Source organism: Rhinoderma darwinii, chromosome 1, assembly GCF_050947455.1.
Source record: "Rhinoderma darwinii isolate aRhiDar2 chromosome 1, aRhiDar2.hap1, whole genome shotgun sequence".
NCBI lineage: Eukaryota > Metazoa > Chordata > Amphibia > Anura > Rhinodermatidae > Rhinoderma > Rhinoderma darwinii.
The window spans coordinates 25,376,820-25,401,193 of record NC_134687.1 but is presented as its reverse complement, the minus strand read 5'-3'; the positions used below and the strand labels follow the sequence as shown (position 1 = coordinate 25,401,193).

The 24,374-nt window shown below is 42.4% G+C and overlaps 1 protein-coding gene and 2 non-coding genes across 3 annotated transcripts in view; all 3 read right to left on the bottom strand.

Moving 5' to 3' along the window:
* ST3GAL5 (ST3 beta-galactoside alpha-2,3-sialyltransferase 5) overlaps nucleotides 1–24,374 on the bottom strand; it is a 439,220-nt gene that overhangs the window by 392,338 nt on the left and 22,508 nt on the right. The window lies entirely within an intron of this gene.
* TRNAL-UAG (transfer RNA leucine (anticodon UAG)) lies at nucleotides 4,793–4,875 on the bottom strand. The gene has a single exon. It is a non-coding gene; the product is annotated as a tRNA-Leu (tRNA).
* On the bottom strand, nucleotides 7,288–7,370 carry TRNAL-UAG (transfer RNA leucine (anticodon UAG)). The gene has a single exon. It is a non-coding gene; the product is annotated as a tRNA-Leu (tRNA).

Here is a 24,374-nt window from a genome sequence, read left to right as displayed (position 1 = left end):
CTCCAATGAATAGCAGCGCCAATTACGGCCGTAATTGACGCGGCGTTCAAGCGCCTGCACATGCCGGTACGGCTGAAATTACGGGGATGTTTTCAGGCTGAAACATCCCCGTAATTTCAGCCGTAACGGACGCCCTCGTGTGAACATACCCTAACATTCACTCAAGTAAGCAGAGGAATCTGTATTGTTTTACATAGTTTACTTATATTTAGGGTCTGGCCAGAGATATGGGGATCATGAGAACTCAGAGAAGGTAGAGAATATGGTCAAGGTTAAAAAAGTTGTCAGAAAGGGGTTTTGTGAATGTTGTGGTACTGAAAAGCTATCTACTGCACCTGAGTGTATGGAGTGGAGCACTTCTCTTTATCAGAATTTAGATTAAGCCGCGTAAATGGTTGGGGCTGCAGGTGTTCGTCATGTAGGGGTTTCTCTGACAGTTTTACAAGGGGTAGAATTTCTTTGGCTCCAAACTCATCTGATACAAAGCCACATGTATATAAGTGGCTCGGGCTGGTCTCTGGCGGCTATAGAGTGCACAATAGCGGAGCTAGGACCAGGATGTGGCCGTGTGTTTTGAATATTGCTACTACTTCACATGGTTGCAGCGGCTTAATGCTATCAGTAATAGAACTCTTCCGTTTGCCATGCTCAGCTGCATAGAGGTTGGTGGGACAGCTTTGCTGCACTATCACTCATTGTACTGGATGCAGACTTGTCTCAAGGTCTGGTGGTGAGTCTGTAGATGTCTTTACAGGCAGTTGGCCAGAATTCTACTGGGATAGCGAAGGAGCTCAAGGAGAATGACTCATTACTCCATGAGTGAAAGGTCTCACATTTAAATATGCTAAAGAAAATAAGAGTGTTCAAAAGTGGGATTTAAATCCACGCCTTCACGAGAGACTGCTCGGTCACCCTATCCTACACAAAAGCGCAATTTTTCAAGATTGGATGCCAAGCCAGTCATGTGAAGAGTCTAACATTTTGGGGCGGTTTTTTTACTATTTTTTCAGCAGTGCTGACGGAATGACATTGAAGCATGTTTAAGAAAAGATGTGTTGTCAGAAGTGGGATTTAAACCCACGCCTCCAGGGGAGACTGCGACCTTAACGCAGCGCCTTAGACCGATCGGCCATCCTGACTTGTAAAAAAGCCAAGCCTTTCAGAAACGGAAGCAAAAAAAGTCATGCTGAGAGTCCAGTTTTTGGGAATTTATAATAGAAAGATTAGAACTGTTCCTTGTCCATTTCCATCTTGTAGTTATTGGTTTATGATTAACAGTGCTGTAAAAAAGAGGTCCTGAAGGACCCTTTTTCTTGCTTTAACCTGAAAATACAGAAAAACTACCCTGGGAGGTACCCAGCAGTAGTTTAGTGGAGTTCCATTCTCTATAACATTCACTCAAGTAAGCAGAGGAATCTGTATTGTTTTACATAGTTTACTTATATTTAGGGTCTGGCCAGAGATATGGGGATCATGAGTACTCAGAGTAGGTAGAGAATATGGTCAAGGTTAAAAAAGTTGTCAGAAAGGTTAAAAAAGTTGTCAGAAAGGGGTTTTGTGAAAGTTGTGGTACTGAAAAGCTATCTACTGCACCTGAGTGTATGGAGTGGAGCACTTCTCTTTATCAGAATTTAGATTAAGCCGCGTAAATGGTTGGGGCTGCAGGTGTTCGTCATGTAGGGGTTTCTCTGACAGTTTTACAAGGCGTAGAATTTCTTTGGCTCTAAACTCATCTGATACAAAGCCACATGTATATAAGTGGCTCGGGCTGGTCTCTTGCGGCTATAGAGTGCACAATAGCGGAGCTAGGACCAGGATGTGGCCGTGTGTTTTGAATATTGCTACTACTTCACATGGTTGCAGCGGCTTAATGCTATCAGTAATAGAACTCCTCCGTTTGCCCTGCTCAGCTGCATAGAGGTTGGTGGGACAGCTTTGCTGCACTATCACTCATTATACTGGATGCAGACTTGTCTCAAGGTCTGGTGGTGAGTCTGTAGATGTCTTTACAGGCAGTTGGCCAGAATTCTACCGGGATAGCGGAGGAGCTCAAGGAGAATGACTCATTACTCCATGAGTGAAAGGTCTCACATTTAAATAAACTAAAGAAAATATGAGTGTTCAAAAGTGGGATTATAATCCACGCCTTCACGAGAGAATGCTCGGTCACCCTATCCTACACAAAAGCGCAATTTTTCAAGATTGGATGCCAATCCAGTCATCTGAAGAGTCTAACATTTTGGGTCGTTTTTTTTTACTATTTTTTCAGCAGTGCTAACGGAATGACATTGAAGCATGTTTAAGAAAAGATGTGTTGTCAGAAGTGGGATTTGAACCCACGCCTCCAGAGGAGACTGCGACCTTAACGCAGCACCTTAGACTGCTCAGCCATCCTGACTTGTAGAAAAGCCAAGCCTTTCAGAAACGGAAGGAAAAAAAAGTCATGCTGAGAGTCCAGTTTTTGGGAATTCATAATAGAAAGATTAGTACTGTTCCTTGTCCATTTCCATCTTGTAGTTATTGGTTTATGATTAACAGTGCTGTAAAAAAGAGGTCCTGAAGGACCCTTTTTCTTGCTTTAACCTGAAAATACAGAAAAACTACCCTGGGAGGTACCCAGCAGTAGTTTAGTGGAGTTCCATTCTCTATAACATTCACTCAAGTAAGCAGAGGAATCTGTATTGTTTTACATAGTTTACTTATATTTAGGGTCTGGCCAGAGATATGGGGATCATGAGTACTCAGAGTAGGTAGAGAATATGGTCAAGGTTAAAAAAGTTGTCAGAAAGGGGTTTTGTGAAAGTTGTGGTACTGAAAAGCTATCTACTGCACCTGAGTGTATGGAGTGGAGCACTTCTCTTTATCAGAATTTAGATTAAGCCGCGTAAATGGTTGGGGCTGCAGGTGTTTGTCATGTAGGGGTTTCTCTAACAGTTTTACAAGGCGTAGAATTTCTTTGGCTCCAAACTCATCTGATACAAAGCCATATGTATATAAGTGGCTCGGGCTGGTCTCTTGCGGCTATAGAGTGCACAATAGTGGAGCTAGGCCCAGGATGTGGCCGTGTGTCTTGAATATTGCTACTACTTCACATGGTTGCAGCGGCTTAATGCTATCAGTAATAGAACTCCTCCGTTTGCCGTGCTCAGCTGCATAGAGGTTGGTGGGACAGCTTTGCTGCACTATCACTCATTGTACTGGATGCAGACTTGTCTCAAGGTCTGGTGGTGAGTCTGTAGATGTCTTTACAGGCAGTTGGCCAGAATTCTACCGGGATAGCGGAGGAGCTCAAGGAGAATGACTCATTACTCCATGAGTGAAAGGTCTCACATTTAAATAAGCTAAAGAAAATATGAGTGTTCAAAAGTGGGATTATAATCCACGCCTTCACGAGAGAATGCTAGGTCACCCTATCCTACACAAAAGCGCAATTTTTCAAGATTGGATGCCAAGCCAGTCATCTTAAGAGTCTAACATTTTGGGGCGTTTTTTTTACTATTTTTTCAGCAGTGCTGACGGAATGACATTGAAGCATGTTTAAGAAAAGATGTGTTGTTAGAAGTGGGATTTGAACCCACGCCTCCAGGGGAGACTGCGACCTTAACGCAGCGCCATAGACCGCTCGGCCATCCTGACTTGTAGAAAAGGCAAGCTTTTCAGAAACGGAAGCAAAAAAAGTCATGCTGAGAGTCCAGTTTTTGGGAATTCATAATAGAAAGATTAGTACTGTTCCTTGTCCATTTCCATCTTGTAGTTATTGGTTTATGATTAACAGTGCTGTAAAAAAGAGGTCCTGAAGGACCCTTTTTCTTGCTTTAACCTGAAAATACAGAAAAACTACCCTGGGAGGTACCCAGCAGTAGTTTAGTGGAGTTCCATTCTCTATAACATTCACTCAAGTAAGCAGAGGAATCTGTATTGTTTTACATAGTTTACTTATATTTAGGGTCTGGCCAGAGATATGGGGATCATGAGTACTCAGAGTAGGTAGAGAATATGGTCAAGGTTAAAAAAGTTGTCAGAAAGGGGTTTTGTGAAAGTTGTGGTACTCAAAAGCTATCTACTGCACCTGAGTGTATGGAGTGGAGCACTTCTCTTTATCAGAATTTAGATTAAGCCGCGTAAATGGTTGGGGCTGCAGGTGTTTGTCATGTAGGGGTTTCTCTGACAGTTTTACAAGGCGTAGAATTTCTTTGGCTCCAAACTCATCTGATACAAAGCCACATGTATATAAGTGGCTCGGGCTGGTCTCTTGCGGCTATAGAGTGCACAATAGTGGAGCTAGGCCCAGGATGTGGCCGTGTGTCTTGAATATTGCTACTACTTCACATGGTTGCAGCGGCTTAATGCTATCAGTAATAGAACTCCTCCGTTTGCCCTGCTCAGCTGCATAGAGGTTGGTGGGACAGCTTTGCTGCACTATCACTCATTGTACTGGATGCAGACTTGTCTCAAGGTCTGGTGGTGAGTCTGTAGATGTCTTTACAGGCAGTTGGCCAGAATTCTACCGGGATAGCGGAGGAGCTCAAGGAGAATGACTCATTACTCCATGAGTGAAAGGTCTCACATTTAAATATGCTAAAGAAAATATGAGTGTTCAAAAGTGGGATTTAAATCCACGCCTTCACGAGAGACTGCTCGGTCACCCTATCCTACACAAAAGCGCAATATTTCGAGATTGGATGCCAAGCCAGTCATCTGAAGAGTCTAACATTTTAAGGGGGGTTTTTTTTACTATTTTTTCAGCAGTGCTGACGGAATGACATTGAAGCATGTTTAAGAAAAGATGTGTTGTCAGAAGTGGGATTTGAACCCACGCCTCCAGGGGAGACTGCGATCTAAACGCAGCGCCTTAGACCGCTCGGCCATCCTGACTTGTAAAAAAGCCAAGCCTTTCAGAAACGGAAGCAAAAAAAGTCATGCTGAGAGTCCAGTTTTTGGGAATTTATAATAGAAAGATTAGAACTGTTCCTTGTCCATTTCCATCTTGTAGTTATTGGTTTATAATTAACAGTACTGTAAAAAAGAGGTCCTGAAGGACCCTTTTTTTTGCTTTAACCTGAAAATACAGAAAAACTACCCTGGGAGGTACCCAGCAGTAGTTTAGTGGAGTTCCATTCTCTATAACATTCGCTCAAGAAAGCAGAGGAATCTGTATTGTTTTACATAGTTTACTTATATTTAGGGTCTGGCCAGAGATATGGGGATCATGAGTACTCAGAGTAGGTAGAGAATATGGTCAAGGTTAAAAAAGTTGTCAGAAAGGTTAAAAAAGTTGTCAGAAAGGGGTTTTGTGAAAGTTGTGGTACTGAAAAGCTATCTACTGCACCTGAGTGTATGGAGTGGAGCACTTCTCTTTATCAGAATTTAGATTAAGCCGCGTAAATGGTTGGGGCTGCAGGTGTTTGTCATGTAGGGGTTTCTCTGACAGTTTTACAAGGCGTAGAATTTCTTTGGCTCCAAACTCATCTGATGCAAAGCCACATGTATATAAGTGGCTCGGGCTGGTCTCTTGCGGCTATAGAGTGCACAATAGTGGAGCTAGGCCCAGGATGTGGCCGTGTGTCTTGAATATTGCTACTACTTCACATGGTTGCAGCGGCTTAATGCTATCAGTAATAGAACTCCTCCGTTTGCCGTGCTCAGCTGCATAGAGGTTGGTGGGACAGCTTTGCTGCACTATCACTCATTGTACTGGATGCAGACTTGTCTCAAGGTCTGGTGGTGAGTCTGTAGATGTCTTTACAGGCAGTTGGCCAGAATTCTACCGGGATAGCGGAGGAGCTCAAGAAGAATGACTCATTACTCCATGAGTGAAAGGTCTCACATTTAAATATGCTAAAGAAAATATGAGTGTTCAAAAGTGGGATTTAAATCCACGCCTTCACGAGAGACTGCTCGGTCACCCTATCCTACACAAAAGCGCAATTTTTCAAGATTGGATGCCAAGCCAGTCATCTGAAGAGTCTAACATTTTGGGGCGTTTTTTTTACTATTTTTTCAGCAGTGCTAACGGAATGACATTGAAGCATGTTTAAGAAAAGATGTGTTGTCAGAAGTGGGATTTGAACCCACGCCTCCAGGGGAGACTGCGACCTTAACGCAGCGCCTTAGACCGATCGGCCATCCTGACTTGTAAAAAAGCCAAGCCTTTCAGAAACGGAAGCAAAAAAAGTCATGCTGAGAGTCCAGTTTTTGGGAATTTATAATAGAAAGATTAGAACTGTTCCTTGTCCATTTCCATCTTGTAGTTATTGGTTTATAATTAACAGTACTGTAAAAAAGAGGTCCTGAAGGACCCTTTTTCTTGCTTTAACCTGAAAATACAGAAAAACTACCCTGGGAGGTACCCAGCAGTAGTTTAGTGGAGTTCCATTCTCTATAACATTCACTCAAGTAAGCAGAGGAATCTGTATTGTTTTACATAGTTTACTTATATTTAGGGTCTGGCCAGAGATATGGGGATCATGAGAACTCAGAGTAGGTAGAGAATATGGTCAAGGTTAAAAAAGTTGTCAGAAAGCGGTTTTGTGAAGGTTGTGGTACTGATAAGCTATCTACTGCACCTGAGTGTATGGAGTGGAGCACTTGTCTTTATCAGAATTTAGATTAAGCCGCGTAAATGGTTGGGGCTGCAGGTGTTCGTCATGTAGGGGTTTCTCTGACAGTTTTACAAGGGGTAGAATTTCTTTGGCTCCAAACTCATCTGGTACAAAGCCACATGTATATAAGTGGCTCGGGCTGGTCTCTTGCGGCTATAGCGTGCACAATAGTGGAGCTAGGCCCAGGATGTGGCCGTGTGTCTTGAATATTGCTACTACTTCACATGGTTGCTGCGGCTTAATGCTATCAGTAATAGAACTCCTCCGTTTGCCGTGCTCAGCTGCATAAAGGTTGGTGGGACAGCTTTGCTGCACTATCACTCATTGTACTGGATGCAGACTTGTCTCAAGGTCTGGTGGTGAGTCTGTAGATGTCTTTACAGGCAGTTGGCCAGAATTCTACCGGGATAGCGGAGGAGCTCAAGGAGAATGACTCATTACTCCATGAGTGAAAGGTCTCACATTTAAATATGCTAAAGAAAATATGAGTGTTCAAAAGTGGGATTTAAATCCACGCCTTCACGAGAGACTGCTCGGTCACCCTATCCTACACAAAAGCGCAATTTTTCAAGATTGGATGCCAAGCCAGTCATCTGAAGAGTCTAACATTTTGGGGCGTTTTTTTTACTATTTTTTCAGCAGTGCTGACGGAATGACATTGAAGCATGTTTAAGAAAAGATGTGTTGTCAGAAGTGGGATTTGAACCCACGCCTCCAGGGGAGACTGCGACCTAAACGCAGCGCCTTAGACCGCTCGGCCATCCTGACTTGTAAAAAATCCAAGCCTTTCAGAAACGGAAGCAAAAAAAGTCATGCTGAGAGTCCAGTTTTTGGGAATTTATAATAGAAAGATTAGAACTGTTCCTTGTCCATTTCCATCTTGTAGTTATTGGTTTATAATTAACAGTACTGTAAAAAAGAGGTCCTGAAGGACCCTTTTTCTTGCTTTAACCTGAAAATACAGAAAAACTACCCTGGGAGGTACCCAGCAGTAGTTTAGTGGAGTTCCATTCTCTATAACATTCGCTCAAGAAAGCAGAGGAATCTGTATTGTTTTACATAGTTTACTTATATTTAGGGTCTGGCCAGAGATATGGGGATCATGAGTACTCAGAGTAGGTAGAGAATATGGTCAAGGTTAAAAAAGTTGTCAGAAAGGTTAAAAAAGTTGTCAGAAAGGGGTTTTGTGAAAGTTGTGGTACTGAAAAGCTATCTACTGCACCTGAGTGTATGGAGTGGAGCACTTCTCTTTATCAGAATTTAGATTAAGCCGCGTAAATGGTTGGGGCTGCAGGTGTTTGTCATGTAGGGGTTTCTCTGACAGTTTTACAAGGCGTAGAATTTCTTTGGCTCCAAACTCATCTGATACAAAGCCACATGTATATAAGTGGCTCGGGCTGGTCTCTTGCGGCTATAGAGTGCACAATAGTGGAGCTAGGCCCAGGATGTGGCCGTGTGTCTTGAATATTGCTACTACTTCACATGGTTGCAGCGGCTTAATGCTATCAGTAATATCCAAGCGATTCTGAGATTGTTTTCTCGTGACACTTTGGGCTTCATGTTCGTGGTAAAATTTGGTCGATATATTCAGTCTTTATTTGTCAAAAATTGCAAAATTTAGAGAAAATTTACAAAAAATAGCATTTTTCAGAATTTAAATGCATCTGCTTGAAAAACAGACGGTTATACCACCCAAAATAGTTACTAGTTCACATTTCCCATATGTCTACTTTAGATTGGCATCGTTTTTTGAACATTCTTTTATTTTTCTTGGACGTTACAAGGTTTAGAACATAAACAGCAATTTCTCATATTCTTAAGAAAATTTAAAAAGCCTTTTTTTGAAGGTACCTGTTCAGTTCTGAAGTGGATTTGAGGGGCCTATGTATTAGAAACCCCCATAAAACACCCCATTTTAAAAACTAGACCCCTCAAAGTATTCAAAACAGCATTTAGAAAGTTTTTTAAACCTTCAGGCATTTCACAGGAATTAAAGCAAAGTGGAAATGAAATTTGCAAATTTCATTTTTTCTGCTGAATTTCAATTTTATTCAATTTTTTTCTGTAACACAGAAGGTTTTACCAGAGAAATACTACTAAATATGTATTGTCCAGATTCTGCAGTTTTTAGAAATGTCCCACATGTGGCTCTAGTGCGCTCGTGGACTAAAACACAAGCCCTAGAAGCAAAGAAGCACCTAGTGCATTTTGAGGCCTCTTTTTTATTAGAATATATTTTAGGCAGCATGCCAGGTTTGAAGAGGTGTTGAGGTATCAAAACAATGGAAACCCACCAGAAGTGACCCCATTTTGGAAATTACACCCCTCAAAGAATTAATTTATGTTTTTTGTTATCATTTTGATCCCACAGTTTTTTCACAGCACCTATTTGAATTGGGCTGTGAAATGAAAAAAATTATATTTTTTCCAATAAGATGTCATTTTTGATCAAAATTTCTTATTTTCACAGGGAACAACATACCCCATTTTGTTGCCCAATTTGTCCTTAGTGCGGCAATACCCCATTTGTGGTGATAAACTGCCGTTTGGGCCCATTGGAGGGCTCAGAAGGAAAGGAGCGCTATGTGTTTGTTGGAGTCCAGATTTTGCTGGATTTGTTTTCGGGTGCCATGTCGCATTTGCAGAGCCCCAGAGTTATCAAAGCAATGGAAACCCACCAGAAGTGACCCCATTTTGGAAACTACACCCCTCATGGAATTCATTTATGGTTTTTGTTATCATTTTGACGGCACAGTTTTTTCACAGCACGTATTTGAATTGGGCTGTGAAATGAAAAAAATGATATTTTTTCCAATAAGATGTCATTTTTGATCAAAATTTCTTATTTTCACAAGGAACAAAATACCCCATTTTGTTGCCCAATTTGTCCTTAGTGCGGCAATACCCCATTTGTGATGATAAACTGCCGTTTGGGCCCATGGGAGGGCTGAGAAGGAAAGGACCACCATTTGGCCTACTGGAGCTTTTCTGGTGCTAAGTCATGTATGCAGAAGCCCCTGAGGTACCAGTACAGTTGAAACCCCCGAGAAGTGACCCCATTTTAAAAACTACACCCCTTAAGACATTCATCTAGAGGTGTAGTGAGCATTTTGACCCCACAGGTACTGTGTAAAAGATAATGCGCAGCAGATGGTGCAGTGTGAGATTTGCAATTTTATATATATATATGCCATTTCAGTGTCCAATATATTGTGCCCAGCATGCGCCACCGGAGATATACACCCCTTAAATTGTAATGTGGGTTCTCCTGGGTACGGCAATACCCTACATGTGGCTGTTATCAGCTGCCTGGGCATACGGCAGGGCTCAGAAGGGAAAGATGAGGGGGGTAAGCTGTGCGGAGTGCATCAGGGTAAATTAAAAATCAAGGCATGTATGATACATTTTAAAACAATCTTTTATACAGAGCCCTGGTTTTTCGGGATACGTGTCACATTGGTATATTGTGTTCTTCCTTATCCCCCTCTTATAGCAGACTCTGCACCTCTTTTGACTCTTTCCCTTTCCACCGGTTTGGGGAACTTCTCCTGGAAAGTGTTGCCCTGGTACGATGCGTGTGGCCTCTCTTCCAGAAGTACTGGGTGCCCCCCCTTCCTGGTCCCTAAAGATTAGATCTTGAAATTCCAGGAAAGTTCCCCTCTGGCCTGCACATCGACGTAGCACGTACGCATTGTACAATGCCATCTGTATGATGTGCCCGGCCAGCTTCTTATGCCACACCACATGGCACTGTAGGGCTTCAAGACTTGATTTGACAAGTCCATCCCTCCCATGTACCTATTGTAGTCCAGGATGCAGTCTGGTTTGGGGGTGGCCTTTCCTTCATATATCCTAAATCTGTAGGTATACCCTGATGCACTCTCGCACAGCTTATACATCTTCACGCCATACCTTGCCCTCTTACCCGGCAGGTACTGGCGGAATTGAACCCTCCCTTTAAAATGTACCAGGGACTCATCAATAGAAATACACTTCTTGGGGGTGTATGCTGGGAAAATCGGGCACTGAAATGGTCTAATAGGGGTCACCGTTTATACAAACGGTCAAAACTGGGGTCATCTCGGGGTGGGCACGGCTCATTATCAGTATAATGTAAGAAGCGAAGTATTGCCTCATTTATTTATTTTTTTAGGTTCCAGTTCAGTTCAGAAGTTGTTTTGAGGGGCCATATATTAGAAACCCTATCAAACACCCCATTCTAGAAACTAGACCTCTCAAAGTATTCACAACAGCATTTAGAAAGTTTATTAACCCTTTAGGTGTTTCACAGAAATTTAGAGCAAAGTAGAGGTGAAATTAACTTTTTTTTTTTGTCATAAAATCCTCTTTATACCATTTTTTTTATAACACAAAAGGATTTATCAGAGAAACACAACTTAATACTTATTGCCCAGATTCTGCAGTTTTGAGAAATATCCCACATGTGGCCCTCGGGCGGTAATGGATTGAAGCCCCGGCCTCCGAAGCAAAGGAGCGCCTAGTGGATTTTGAGCCCTCTTTTTTATTAGGCACCATGTCCGGTTTGAAGAGGTCTTGTGGTGCCAAAACAGTGGAAACCCCCCAAAAGTGACCCCAATTTGGAAACTAGACCCCTTGAGGAATTCATTGCAGTTTTCATGGGGTGCATGCGGCTTTTTGATCAGTTTTTATTCTATTTTTAGGGGGCGTGGTGACTAAAAAACAGCAATTCTACTATTGTTTTTTTATTCTATTTTTTTTACAGTGTTCACCGTGCGCTATAAATGACATATTCACTTTATTCTGCGGGGCGATACGATTACGGCGATACCAGAGGTTTATAGTTTTTTTTTTATGTCTTATGGCGTTTGCACAATAAAATACGTTTTGTAAACAATCATTCACTTTTTGTGTTTCCTTATTCTAAGAGCCAGAACGTTTTTATTTTTCAATCAATAAAGCCGTGCGAGGACTTATTTTTTGCGTAACGAACTGTAGTTTCGATCAGTACCATTTTTCGGTACATGCGACTTCTTGATCTCTTTTTATTCCATTTTTTGGGAGGTGAAGTGACCAAACAATTGTGATTCTGGTACGGTTTATTATTATTTTCTTTTACGGCGTTCACCGTGCGGGATAAATAACGAAATAATTTTGTAGTTCAGGCCGTTACGGACGCGGCGATACCAATTATGTATAGTTTATTTGTTTATTTATCTATTTTTATTAATAATAAAGGACTGATAAGGGAAAAGGGGGATTTTTACTTTTAATACTTTTAAATCTTTTATTTTCTTATTTTTACACAACTTTTTTTAACTGTTTTTTTACTTTATTACTTTGTCCCACTAGGGGACTTGAGGGCAGGGGACCCTGATCGCTATTCTAATACACTGCACTACATGCGTAGTGCAGTGTATTAGAACTGTCAGCTACTCACTGACAGCAAGCATAGTGGGTCCTGACGTTGTCAGGACCCACTAGGCTTCCGTCTATGGCATAGCCGGACGCCATTGTTTGGTGTCCGGTTGCCATAGTCACCATCGCCGGCCGCTATCGTGTAGCAGGCCGGCGATGGCGGATTAACCCCTAAGAAGCCGCGATCGCTATTGAACGCGGCTTCTGAGGGGTTAATCGGCGGGGGAGCTCCGCGATCGGTCCCGTCACATTGAGCAGTGATAGTCTGCTGTCGGAAACAGCAGCTATCACAGCTCATGAACGCGCGCCACGCGAACGGCGCCGTGTTTACTCCATGACATACTATTATGTCATGGAGCGCGAACGATGCACTTCCCATGACATAATAGTATGTCCTGGAGCGTTAAGGGGTTAAACATTTGTGATATAATGGGTCGTCCTAAATAGATCACTGAATTCCAGCGTGGTCCGGTAAAAGGATGTTATCGCTGCAACAAGCAGTTCGTGAAATTTCTTCCCTCTACGATGTTTCACAATCAACTGTGAGTGATATTATTACAAAGTGGAAGGAACCGCAGCATCTCAGCCATGATGTGGAGACCATGTAAAGTTACAGAGTGAGGTCGCCGAGTGCTGAGGCGCAGAGTACATAAATGTCACCAACGCTCTGCTGACTCAATAACTGCAGAGTATAAACCTCCTCTGGTATTAACATCAGCACAAAAACTGCACTGGGAGCTCCATGGAATGGGATTCCATAGCCAATCAACTGCAAGAAAGCTTTATATCACCAAGCACAAATGCCAAGCGTCAGATGGAGTGATGTAAAGTGATGGACTCCGGAGTTCTGTGGAGTAATGAATCACCCTTCTCTATCTGGCAGTTTGATGGATGAGTCTGGGTTTGGCTGGTTGTGGCTGTATGTACCGCCCTGATTCCCCCGTCAATATTAATAAATGTGGCTGGAGGCTTAATAAATATGGTGTTCGGCATGTCTGCCTTAACTGCATTGTCCTCTTGGTCTAAATCAGTGGTCTTCAACGTATGGCTCTCCGCCTGTTGTAAAACTACAACTCTAAGGCTGGGTTCACACGGAGTATTTTGCCGAGTTTTTCGGCAAAAACGGCGCGAAAATGCATCCCATTGATTTCAATGGGAGGCGTCGGCGTCTGTTTCCCGCGAGCAGTAAAACTGCCTCGCGGGAAAAGAAGCGACATGCCCTATCTTCGGGCGCTTCCGCCTCTGACCTCCCATTGACTTCAATGGGAGGCAGAGAAAGCGTATTTCGCTGTGTTTTATGCCCGCGGCGCTCAATGGCCGCGGGCGAAAAACGCCGCGAAAAACTCAGCGAAAATCGGCGTGCAGGGAGAGGAAAATCCTCCTCAAACTTCCAAACTGAATTTTGAGGCAGATATTCCTCCTGCAAAATACTCTGTGTGAACATAGCCTAACATGCCCTTATGCCTGCATCATTTAGGTCATGCTGGGAGTTGTAGTTTTAGAACAGCTGGAGGACCACAGGTCAGAGACCACTGATATAAATCAATGCTTAAAAAATAGAAGATAGCAGAAACATTTTTTTATTTCTACATCAGGGACACAACATAATCCACAGTCTCCACTTCTATTATGCATTTATTTTTATAGCATTTGGTGTGATTGGAGACAATGAAGTCCTGAATATCCTTCAGTTGAGAAAAAGCGGACAAAAACACCTGGGAAGAAACGGACACTCGACTCTTGGGTTATTAATATATCAAATTTTATTCATACAAATATATATAAAAATCGGCATCAATAGTGACTCTGCATTACAGTAAAGATATCACTTATCCGGCCGGGTGAGAACAATATAGCCAAAAGAGGAAAATGATGCACCAATAGACACACAATGAAGTAAACCAGTATACAAAAAAGGTAAGGAAAATATGTGGTAGTGTTGGCCAAAAAATTCAGGAGTCAAGCAATTCCGTTAACATCTATTAATAGTGGAAAGACGCCATATACTCATCCGCCAATGAGGCACCTCAGCTAAGGTGGGTGAAAATGGTGGGCCCAGATAGAGCTTGGCAAAGTCGATCACTGACCATCCCTTGAAATATCGTCCAGGATTGGTCTCAACTGCAGCAAGTGGAATAGGTCCCCCGTTATGGAGTCTTGTTTGGCACCAGTACAAGGCCAGGTACAGTATGTCCCAATAACAAGCAGCACAAGGAGGGCCAGCACCAGCCAACCACGCGTTTCGTCACCACGTAACTTCAGAGCGTTACATAGCAGGGGTAAGTCAAGCTACAAATGATCAAACATGTTAAATTACACTGTTAGTCCTAACCCCATTAGGGTTCATCCAAAAGAAAAATAATAAAAATAATGAGAATAAGAACTAAAATAAGATGAAATAAGTTAATCCTACAGTTGAGTTTGGGTCTTGTTGTTGTTCTGTTTTTTTCCTCCTTTAGTTGTTATCTTTTCTTATTTCTCTTGTTCTTTCTTTGTTGTTGTTACTCTCCTCTCCTCTTGGATCCACCACATCATCACTTTGGACCTTTTTGCTCCATATAAGTGTTTCTTATGGCAATCACTGTACGAAAAAATGACCAGCCTCTTTCGGTTTCAGTGACCACCTCCTCCACAGTGATCACAGTTTCCTCTGTTACCATGACCTGATGTTACTCATAATCTGCCGCCATTGCTCCTCTTGCCTCCATTGCCCGGTGTTCTACTTCACGTGGTATCCGTCTGTGTGTTTCTGTAATTTCTCCTATCTCCATGATGTTATTCCTCTCCACTCTTCTGTCATCCAACTCTCTCTCCATGATGTTATTCCTCTCCACTCTTCTGTCATCCAACTCTCTCTCCATGATGTTATCTCTCTCTTCTCTTCTGTCACTCATCTCTGTCTCCATGATGTTATCTCTCTCTTCTTTTATGTCACCCACCTCTCCTTCCGCTATCACCGTCTGCTCTCTCGACTCTTTAAAATAGAATTGATTATTAGTAATGGATCTTTACTAATGTATATATTGTATATTCTCTGCTGGTTGGTAAAGCTGAATGTGAATGTTAATAAATGAGTTAGAACTGAGGACTATTTGGCAGGACCACAGATGGCACTTGTCTATGGGCACCTGTAGCTCACGTCTTCAAGACATTTTTTTTTTCATCGATGTATCGGATTTAAACCTTATTCACACAAACGTGTCCGTTTTGAACGCGCAAAAGTTCAGTGTGGCATCAGCATATGGTGCGTGGCTGCATGATTTTCGCGCAGCCGGCATTATTATGACACTCTGTTTTTATGTTAAAGTAAAGAAGGAGGGGCTTTTATGTTTCCCTTCACTTATTTAACAACTGTAGCGCGAATGACGCGCGTCACCCGGAAGTGCCTCCATGTGCCGTGCGCGATTTGCACGCACCCATTGACTTCAATGGGTGGGTGCTGCGCGAAGCACAGGCAAGTATAGGACATGTCGACAGATTTACGCAGCGGACACACACTGACTGAAAATCACTGACAGTCTGAACGTCCCCATAGCCTAACATAGGTCCGGGTGACGCAGTGATTTTCACGCTCGTCTCATGGACGTAATATACGTTAGTGTGAATAAGGCCTAAAAATTATTTACCAAACCTGATCCTCCAAAGGATGAAGAGCTGGAGTGTCCATATTGTGTTTTAGTACTTACTATGTATATTGTTACATTACTAGCGTTACCTGGCCGCTGCACCACCACTTCCTCCAGGTCATGATCTTCCTGATGTTTTTTCTTTAGTCTCCTCCTAAAATGATGAGAGGCTCTTGAGCTACAAACATCTTAGATGAAAATTCATTCATGTAACCTGTTTAATATCATCATTAAAGGGGAAACTGAGCAAAAATCAGTCATCTGTAAAATACTATATAGACAAGTCAGAAGATCACAATGGTCCGCACCTGTGAGGTCAAATTTTTATACTTTTGAAAAATCGCTAAAACGTGTCCAAACCCCTTCATTGCCAGTCAGTGTTTTCAATGGCAGCTTAATTACAACATTATGTCCGAGATTTCCTGTCACTGGAGTCTCCCGGGGGAGCGCTCTGTAGAGAGGTGATTCACAACCTTATTACCGTGGATGATCCCTTAAAATGTTTACACTGCCGGAGAACCCTTACCCCAATTAATGCCTAACAGTAGCTTCAAGTCTGGGCGGGTAACGTATTCTATAATTCTTGCCCAGTACTTTAAAGGGGTATTCTCCATTCACACATTTATGGTATATCCACAGGATATGTCATAAATATGTGATAGGTGCAAAACACACTTCTGGGATCCGCACCTACCGTATGTGGAGCTACCTGGAGCTCGCTTGCTCGACTGTTTCTGTAACTCTCATACAACTGAATATGCATGGCGACCTGTCCATTCATTCTGCGCCTGGATATGGTGGACAATTGACGCCAATTCTCGACACAGGAGTGGCCCTCAGGGCTGTGACCCGCACGTATCACACATTTATGGAATATCCTGTGAATATGCCATAAATGTGTGAAATAGACAAACCCCTCTAATTTGGTTGAAATATGGTGAGATATGGTGACCGTTTTGCCGAGTAGGATGAAATCCATTTCTCTTCCCTACTGTGAAAGTTACAGGTCTTGCAGTTCGGAGTTCTTTGTTCTGGGGAACCCTTCATCAGAGCCCAAGGATCCCCTGATTGGGAAACACTTCTGTAGAGTGACAACACACCTTCCTACTGAAAATCTGAGGGGCTCTAAATCCATGGACCACCTTAGAAATTACCTTCTAAAATGTCTCTCTGACATAAGATTTCTACTTTAAGTGTATGATGAAAACGGCCGTAACCCTCCCAAATAAGGGTACGATCACACGGCCTATTTTCAGACGTAAGTCGGGCGTTTTACACCTCGAATTAAGACTAAAAAAACACCCCTAATACGCCTACAAACATCTGCCCATTGCTTTCAATGGGTTTTACAGTGTTCTGTTCCCACGAGCCTTAATTTTACGCGTCGCTGTCAAAATACGGCGCGTAAAATTATGGCTCATCAAAAGAAGGGAAGGACACTTCTTGGGACGTTTTTGGAGCCGTTTTTCATAGACTCTATTGAAATTAGCTCCAAAAACGGCCGTAAAAAGCGCAGCGAAAACGCTGCGAAAAACGTGAGTTACTCAAAAAACGTCTGAAAATCAGGCGAAAACAGCTCCGTATTTTCAGACGTATTTTGCTAAGCCGTGTGAACATAACCTAAGACAGGTGAATTATAATTTATAATGTAATAATACTTATATAATAGTCGTCATGGAAACAAGAATAGAAGAAAGTTATAACTTACCAAATATATACAACGCCTCCGATCCCTCCTACAACCATTAATATAGCCCATGGGGCACTTATTAACGCAATTTTATACAACTCTGTTTAAGAAAGAAATAAAATTACATTAAAATTGTTTATCATACGTGTTACAAAAATATTAATTAAAAGGGAACTCCACTAACATCAAATATTCATTAACCCCATGTAGACATCTGCTATGTATATATATATATATATATATATATATATATATATATATTCATACAATGCTGGCACTAAAAAGGTTAGCACAACATGCCGTACTTGTACAGTGCTGTGATGGTGCGGGCTCAGAAGCTGTATGTAAGGCCCCATGCACACGAACGTAAAAATGCCCGTAATCACGGGCCGTAATTACGGCCAGTAATTACGGGCCCATAGACTTCTATTCAGGCCGTAATTACGGCGTGGGCAGGCCCATAGAAGTCTATGGGGCTCCTATAATTAGGGGTGACTACGTGTGTGCACCCGTAAGTACGGGAGCGTTGCTAGGCGACGTCAGTGTATAGTCACTATCCAGGGTGCTGAAAGAGTTAAACGATCGGCAGTAACTCTTTCAGCACCAGGGACAGTGGCTACCGATCATAATATAGATAAAGCTGTAAAAAAAAAAAAAGACGTTCATACTTACCCAGAACTCCCTTCTTCTTCCTCCAGTCTGGCCTCCTGGGATGACATTACAGCCCATGTGACTGCTGCAGCCAATCACAGGCCAATCACTGGCTGCAGCAGTCACATGGACTGCACGTCATCCAGGGAGGTCGGACTGGATGTCAAGAGAGGGACGCGTCACCAAGACAACGGCCGGGTAAGTATGAATTTTAATTTTACTTTTATTACGGAAAGGGCTGTCCCTTCTCTCTATCCTGGACTGATAGAGAGAAGGGCTGCCGATTACTGCAGTGTAATTTTGCAGCGAAAACGTGCCTGTAAATACGGGTGGAATACGGGTGACACCGGACCCGTATTTATGGGCACGGGTCCGTAAATACTGGTGCAATACGGGTCGAATACGTGTGATCAAGGACCCGTATTTATGCCAGTATTTACGAGTGGCCAAAAATACGGTCGTGTGGATGGGGCCTAACCAGCTGACACCTCGCTCTAATGGCCAGGATCGGGGATAACTCCAATTTCTTCCATTTAACCGTTAGTTGCAGTCAACGCTGACCCCGGCATCTACGTGGTTAGACAGAGAAAAGGAACGCAATTACGGGATGCCGATGGGTTATATGGCAAACGGGGGCCTAACCATGGCCTCCAGTTCCGCCATCTTACTACACCTAGTGGGAGGGTCTGATATGATGCCTGTTAGCGTAATGCTTACAGGTATAATACGCTGCAATACAGGAGTATTTCACGGTATTATATGAGCGACCAACAGATCACATAGTCTAGTCCACTAGTAGGACTAAAAAAAGGGAAGAAAATAGTTCAACAAAATGTTTAAAAATATAAGAAAAAAGAGAAAAAAATAAATAAATACAAAATAAACTCTTTATCCCCAATAAAAATGGTTTATTATGTCAAAGAGTCTAAAGAATAAAAAAAAGGTATACATAATTGGTATCGCCGCGTTCATAATGATCTGAATTACAAAATGATCATGTTATTTAACCCGCATAGTGAAGGCCGTTAAAAAAAGAAACAATAAACAATTCCAGAATTGCTGTTTTAAATTCATCCTCTCTCACAAAAAAATAAAATAAAAAGCGATTTAAGGGTATGTTCACACGACCTATTTTCAGCCGTAAACCCCCGAAAAACGGCCAAAAAATCGGAAGCAGAACGCCTCCAAACATCTGCCCATTGATTTCAATGGGAAAACGGCGTACTGTTCCGAAGGAGGGTTTTTCGCGGCCGCGAAAAAGAAGTGCAGGACACTTCTTGGGATGTTTTTGGAGCCGTTTTCCATAGACTCAAACGTCAAGTCATCCCACAGCTCCGTCAATCGAAAAAGAAAAAAGCTATGGCTCTCAAATTATGGCTACACAAAAACATGATTTTTTTTAAAAGAAAGTTTTTTAATTGTGCATTATAGTAAAACCTAAAATAAATAATTATATAAATGTGTTCTCTCCATGATCGCACTGACCCGAAGAATCAAATTACGTTTGTAAAAACTAAACAAAAAAAACAATGGCGTTATTGATTATTTCCACTACCTCTGCTCAAAAAAACAACATAAAATTTATAAAACTTATTTTAAACCTCAAATGGCGCCATTGAAAAATTGTACTGTAAAAAATAAGGCCTCGTACGGCTACATTGATGGAAAAAAGACGTCCCATGGATTGCAGGAATAAAATAAATAAATCGCTGTGACCTGAAGGGGTAAAACTATTAAAATTCTTCATTTCTTAAAACTTATTGACTTATTTTTATTTTTACTCTGTTGGTTGGACAGACCTCAAGTATATGTTTCTTGTCTAGAGACAGGCGCAAAAGAAATAAGCACAGCCCAGGAGCGCCCTATGCCAGTCTACAGGAGACCGGGGGCACGTGCTGATGACATCATCGGCGCCACCTCAGGACTTCATCATAGAAGAAACCCCCAGTTCCGGCATTATTTATTATAAACTATTACTAGATTACAGGTAGGGGAGGAGGGAGACAAATGGGGAGAATTATAAAAGCTGTCTAAAAGAAAAACTGGTCTTGTTGCCCATAGCAACCAATCACAGCGCAGCTTTCATTTTCCCAGAGCTGTGTTAAAAATAAATGCTGAACTCTGATTGGTTGCTATGGACAACAAGGTCAGTTTTCCTGTTAGACAGTTTTGATAAATGAGGCCCCATAATGTCTTACTGCTGAGGATCTTTCCAATCTTGGTTTAGTAGATTAATAATTGCTCATAAACATCATATCAAACGATTATAAAAGTTCCCAGATCAGGCAATGTGGCCCTTTTTATACTAAATGCCCCCAGTAGTGAGTTGGAAAACCAATGGGGCCTAGTGTTATTAACTGACACTCCAGAAAACCATTGTTATGACAACCACAAGGCCGCCATTTATCACAATGGAAATAAGAAGCACAGTTGCATGGAAGCACGGCTCTATGAGTGTATATAATTGTGGCGCACTGCCGGCGCAGCGGTGAGGTAAGTAAATGTTTTTTTTCCCATTTATTTTATTTAAATATCCGATCATGGGGGACGTTGCGGGGCCTGCGTGTACCACAGAGTAATATCTACGCCAGACTCAGAGCTGACAAAGATTTTCGCTACGATTTCTGACAGTCTCTGGCATAAATTATAATAAATTTGTTGGCCCGCGGGAGGTACCATTCCCTTTTACTAAGCTCCTCCCACTTTTTTTTAAAAAAAAGTCTCCAGAGCAGCGTAAACGGCCAAAAGTAAAAAATGTTACTGCCAATTGCAACTTTTAACTCCGTTTGCGACTTTTCTACGTTAGAAAACTTGCGTCGAAAGTTGATAACTCCCCTTATTAAGTCTCACACCTAAAAACGTCACCACTGCTCCATTTCTGAACATAGAAGCTGCTGTCCTTCTAATTCCTTCTATTATTCCAATTGGTCATAAAATGTCTTAATAATAGAAAAGTCTCCATATAAGCAGAGCACTTACCCATCATCCTCTCTCGCTCGCCTTCACTAACCCTCAGAGGCTCAGGTGGCTGATCAGAACATTATGTCACCTCTGTGCAGCATTGTGACATCACCTCTATTATGATGTAATCCTTCGGGGATATCATCAGAACCAAGACATTGTGACATCATCCGTATAATGTCATCATGGCAAATATCAGTTATTAGAACCTATAACATTAAGCCAATTGTGACATTAAAGACCGTAGAATTATTTTTTTTGTTTTTGTAGTCACACACAAGAGCCAAAACATGTTTTCTTTTTCTGTAGCCGTGTGAGGTCTTGTTTTTTGCGGGATGAATTGCATTTTTGTTTTGTGTATTTCTCGTTTTGTGTATTTCATGTATTTTTTTTAAGCCAAAACCAGGAACGTAACCTAAACAAAAGAAATATATAAAGAAAGGCCATGCATGCAAAATCTGCACAGTGTGAACAAGGTCTTTATGTCGCTGCATTCCAAGAGCCATAACTTTTTTCTTTCGTCTCTGTAGCTGTATCCAGGCTTGTTTTCTGCAGGACAATTAATATTTTTATATTTTTATTGGAATCATTTTGGGGTAGATAGATTATTGATTCTTATTGTTTTTTTTAAGGAAGAATAGGGAAGAAAGCAATTTTGCCTTTGTTTTTTGCGTGTTTTGTTCTACGCCGTTTACCGCGCAGTTTGAATAACGTGTTAACTTTATCATACAGATCGTGTAATAGCAGCAATCCCATTTAAGTGTAATTTTTTTTTTTTTTTTTTTTTTAGCAAAATAGCTTTTCTAAACTAGACAACCCTTTATAGCAAAGCTTTCCACTGAAATGGCCGTTTAACCCCCAAGGGAGTGGGCTCTCTTTGTCTTCCCATTGCTGACATCCGCGACGTGATATCGGGGTTTGACAGTTATATATGGCAGCCAGGGGCCTAAGAAAGGTCCCTATAACTTCCATATGTAGTTTCCTATTAGGCCGTGCTTTAACCCCTTCGCGCATCATGATATAAAGGCACGTCATGGTGCGGGGGGGGAATGTGTGGAGCGTCCTCACGTGCTGAGCACGCTCCATACACAGCGGGTGTCAGCTGCGTATTACACCTGGGACAAACGGTCAGGAACAACGATCGCGCTGCTCCTGGCCATTTAACCCCTCAAATGCTGTGATCAATTACGACCGCGGCAACTGTGGCGTTAAAAAGAGGGGGAGGCCCCCTCTGACCAGCTCATCGGCGCCCCACACGCGATCGTGCGGTGCCAATGGTTGTCATGGCTCTGCCTTTGGAAGGGCTTAACAGAAGCCGGTAAAAATGACAATATATTGCAATACATTAGAATTTCAGTGTATTGTACCAGTGATCCAGGATCGCTGATTCAATTCCCCAGGGGGACTAATAGGTTGTGTAAAAAAAACAGTTAAATAAAGTTTTTAGTAGTGAGAATAAAAATGTAAAATTCAAAAAAAAATCCCTTTTCCAAACTTGTACAATATAAAATGATATAACCCGCAAATTGAACGCCATAAAAAGAAAAAAATTGAAAATGCCACAATCGCTCTTTTTCGGTCAACTTATTGCTAAAAAAAATGTAATAAAAAGTGATCAAGAAGTTGTATGTACCAAAAATTGTATCAATAAAAACGAAAGCTCATCCCACTAAAAATAAGCCCTCACACCGCTGAATCCACGGCAAAATAAATAAGTTATGGCTCTCAGAGAGTAGTGAATGAAACATATTTTATTTTAATTTTTTTAAACAAATTATAATTTTTTTTTTAAAGTAGTAAAATATCAAAAAACTATATAAATTTGGTAACACCGTAATCATATTGAGCCGTATAATAAAGTTAAGTTGTCGTTTTTACCGCTCGGTGAACGCTGTAAAACCGAAACCCAAGAAACAATAGAGGAAATGCAGTTTTATCCAATTTCAGTCGCAAATACGTTTTTTCTCAGTTTCACTGTATTATATATTATCTATGGGTAGGTGTGTGGCATTATCTACAGAGGACACTGTGGCATTATCTACAGAGGGCACTGTGACAGCATCTACAGAGGGCACTGTGGCATTATCTACAGAGGGCACTGTGGCATTATCTAGGGGTGTGTGGCATTATCTACAGAGGGCACTGTGACAGCATCTACAGAGGGCACTGTGGCATTATCTACAGAGGGCACTGTGACAGCATCTACAGAGGACACTGTGGAAGTATCTACAGAGGGCACTGTGACATTATCTAGGGGTGCGTGGCATTATCTACAGAGGGCACTGTGGCATTATCTACCGAGGGCACTGTGGAATTATCTACAGAGGGCACTGTGGCAGCGTCTACAGAGGGCAATGTGGCAGCGTCTACAGAAGGCACTGTGGCAGTATCTACAGAGGGCACTGGGCAGCGTCTACAGAGGGCACTGTGGCAGTATCTACCGAGGGCACTCTGGCATTATCTATGGGTGGGTGTGTGGCAGTATCTACAGAGGGCACTGTGGCATTATCTAGGGGTGCATGGCATTATCTACAGAGTGCACTGTGGCATTATCTACCGAGGCCACTGTGGAATTATCTACAGAGGGCACTGTGGCATTATCTAGGGGTGTGTGGCATTATCTACAGAGGGCACTGTGGCATTATCTACTGAGGGCACTGTGGCAGTATCTACAGAGGGCACTGTGGCAGCGTCTACAGAGGGCACTGTGGCAGTATCTACAGAGGGCACTGTGGCATTATCTACTGAGGGCACTGTGGCAGTATCTACAGAGGGCACTGTGGCAGCGTCTACAGAGGGCACTGTGGCAGTATCTACCGAGGGCACTGTGGCATTATCTATGGGTGGGTTTGTGGCAGTATCTACAGAGGACACTGTGGCATTATCTAGGGGTGTGTGGCATTATCTACAGAGGGCACTGTGGCATTATCTAGGGGTGTGTGGCATTATCTACAGGGGGCACTGTGGCATTATCTACAGAAGGCACTGTGGCATTATCTACAGGGGGCACTGTGGCAGTATCTACAGAGGGCACTGTGGCATTATCTAGGGGTGTGTGGCATTATCTACAGGGGGCACTGTGGCATTATCTACAGAAGGCACTGTGGCATTATCTACAGAGGGCACTGTGGCAGTATCTACAGAGGGCACTATGGCATTATCTACCGAGGGCACTGTGGCTTTATCTACCGAGGGCACTGTGGCATTATCTACAGAGGGCACTGTGGCCGTATCTACAGAGGGTACTGTGGCAGCATCTACAGAGGGCGCTGTGGATCTGAAAAGGGGCTGCCCAATCTTGACATATGTGTGTCTGCCAAACGCTGCCAACTGAGCCGCCGGACTGTAATTAGCGACACAAACTGGAAAACTGGATTGTTGAAATGCGGCCAGTCAACTTCTAATTTTTTCTTTATGTGGTCCACTTACCCGGCCGAGTTTGAGACC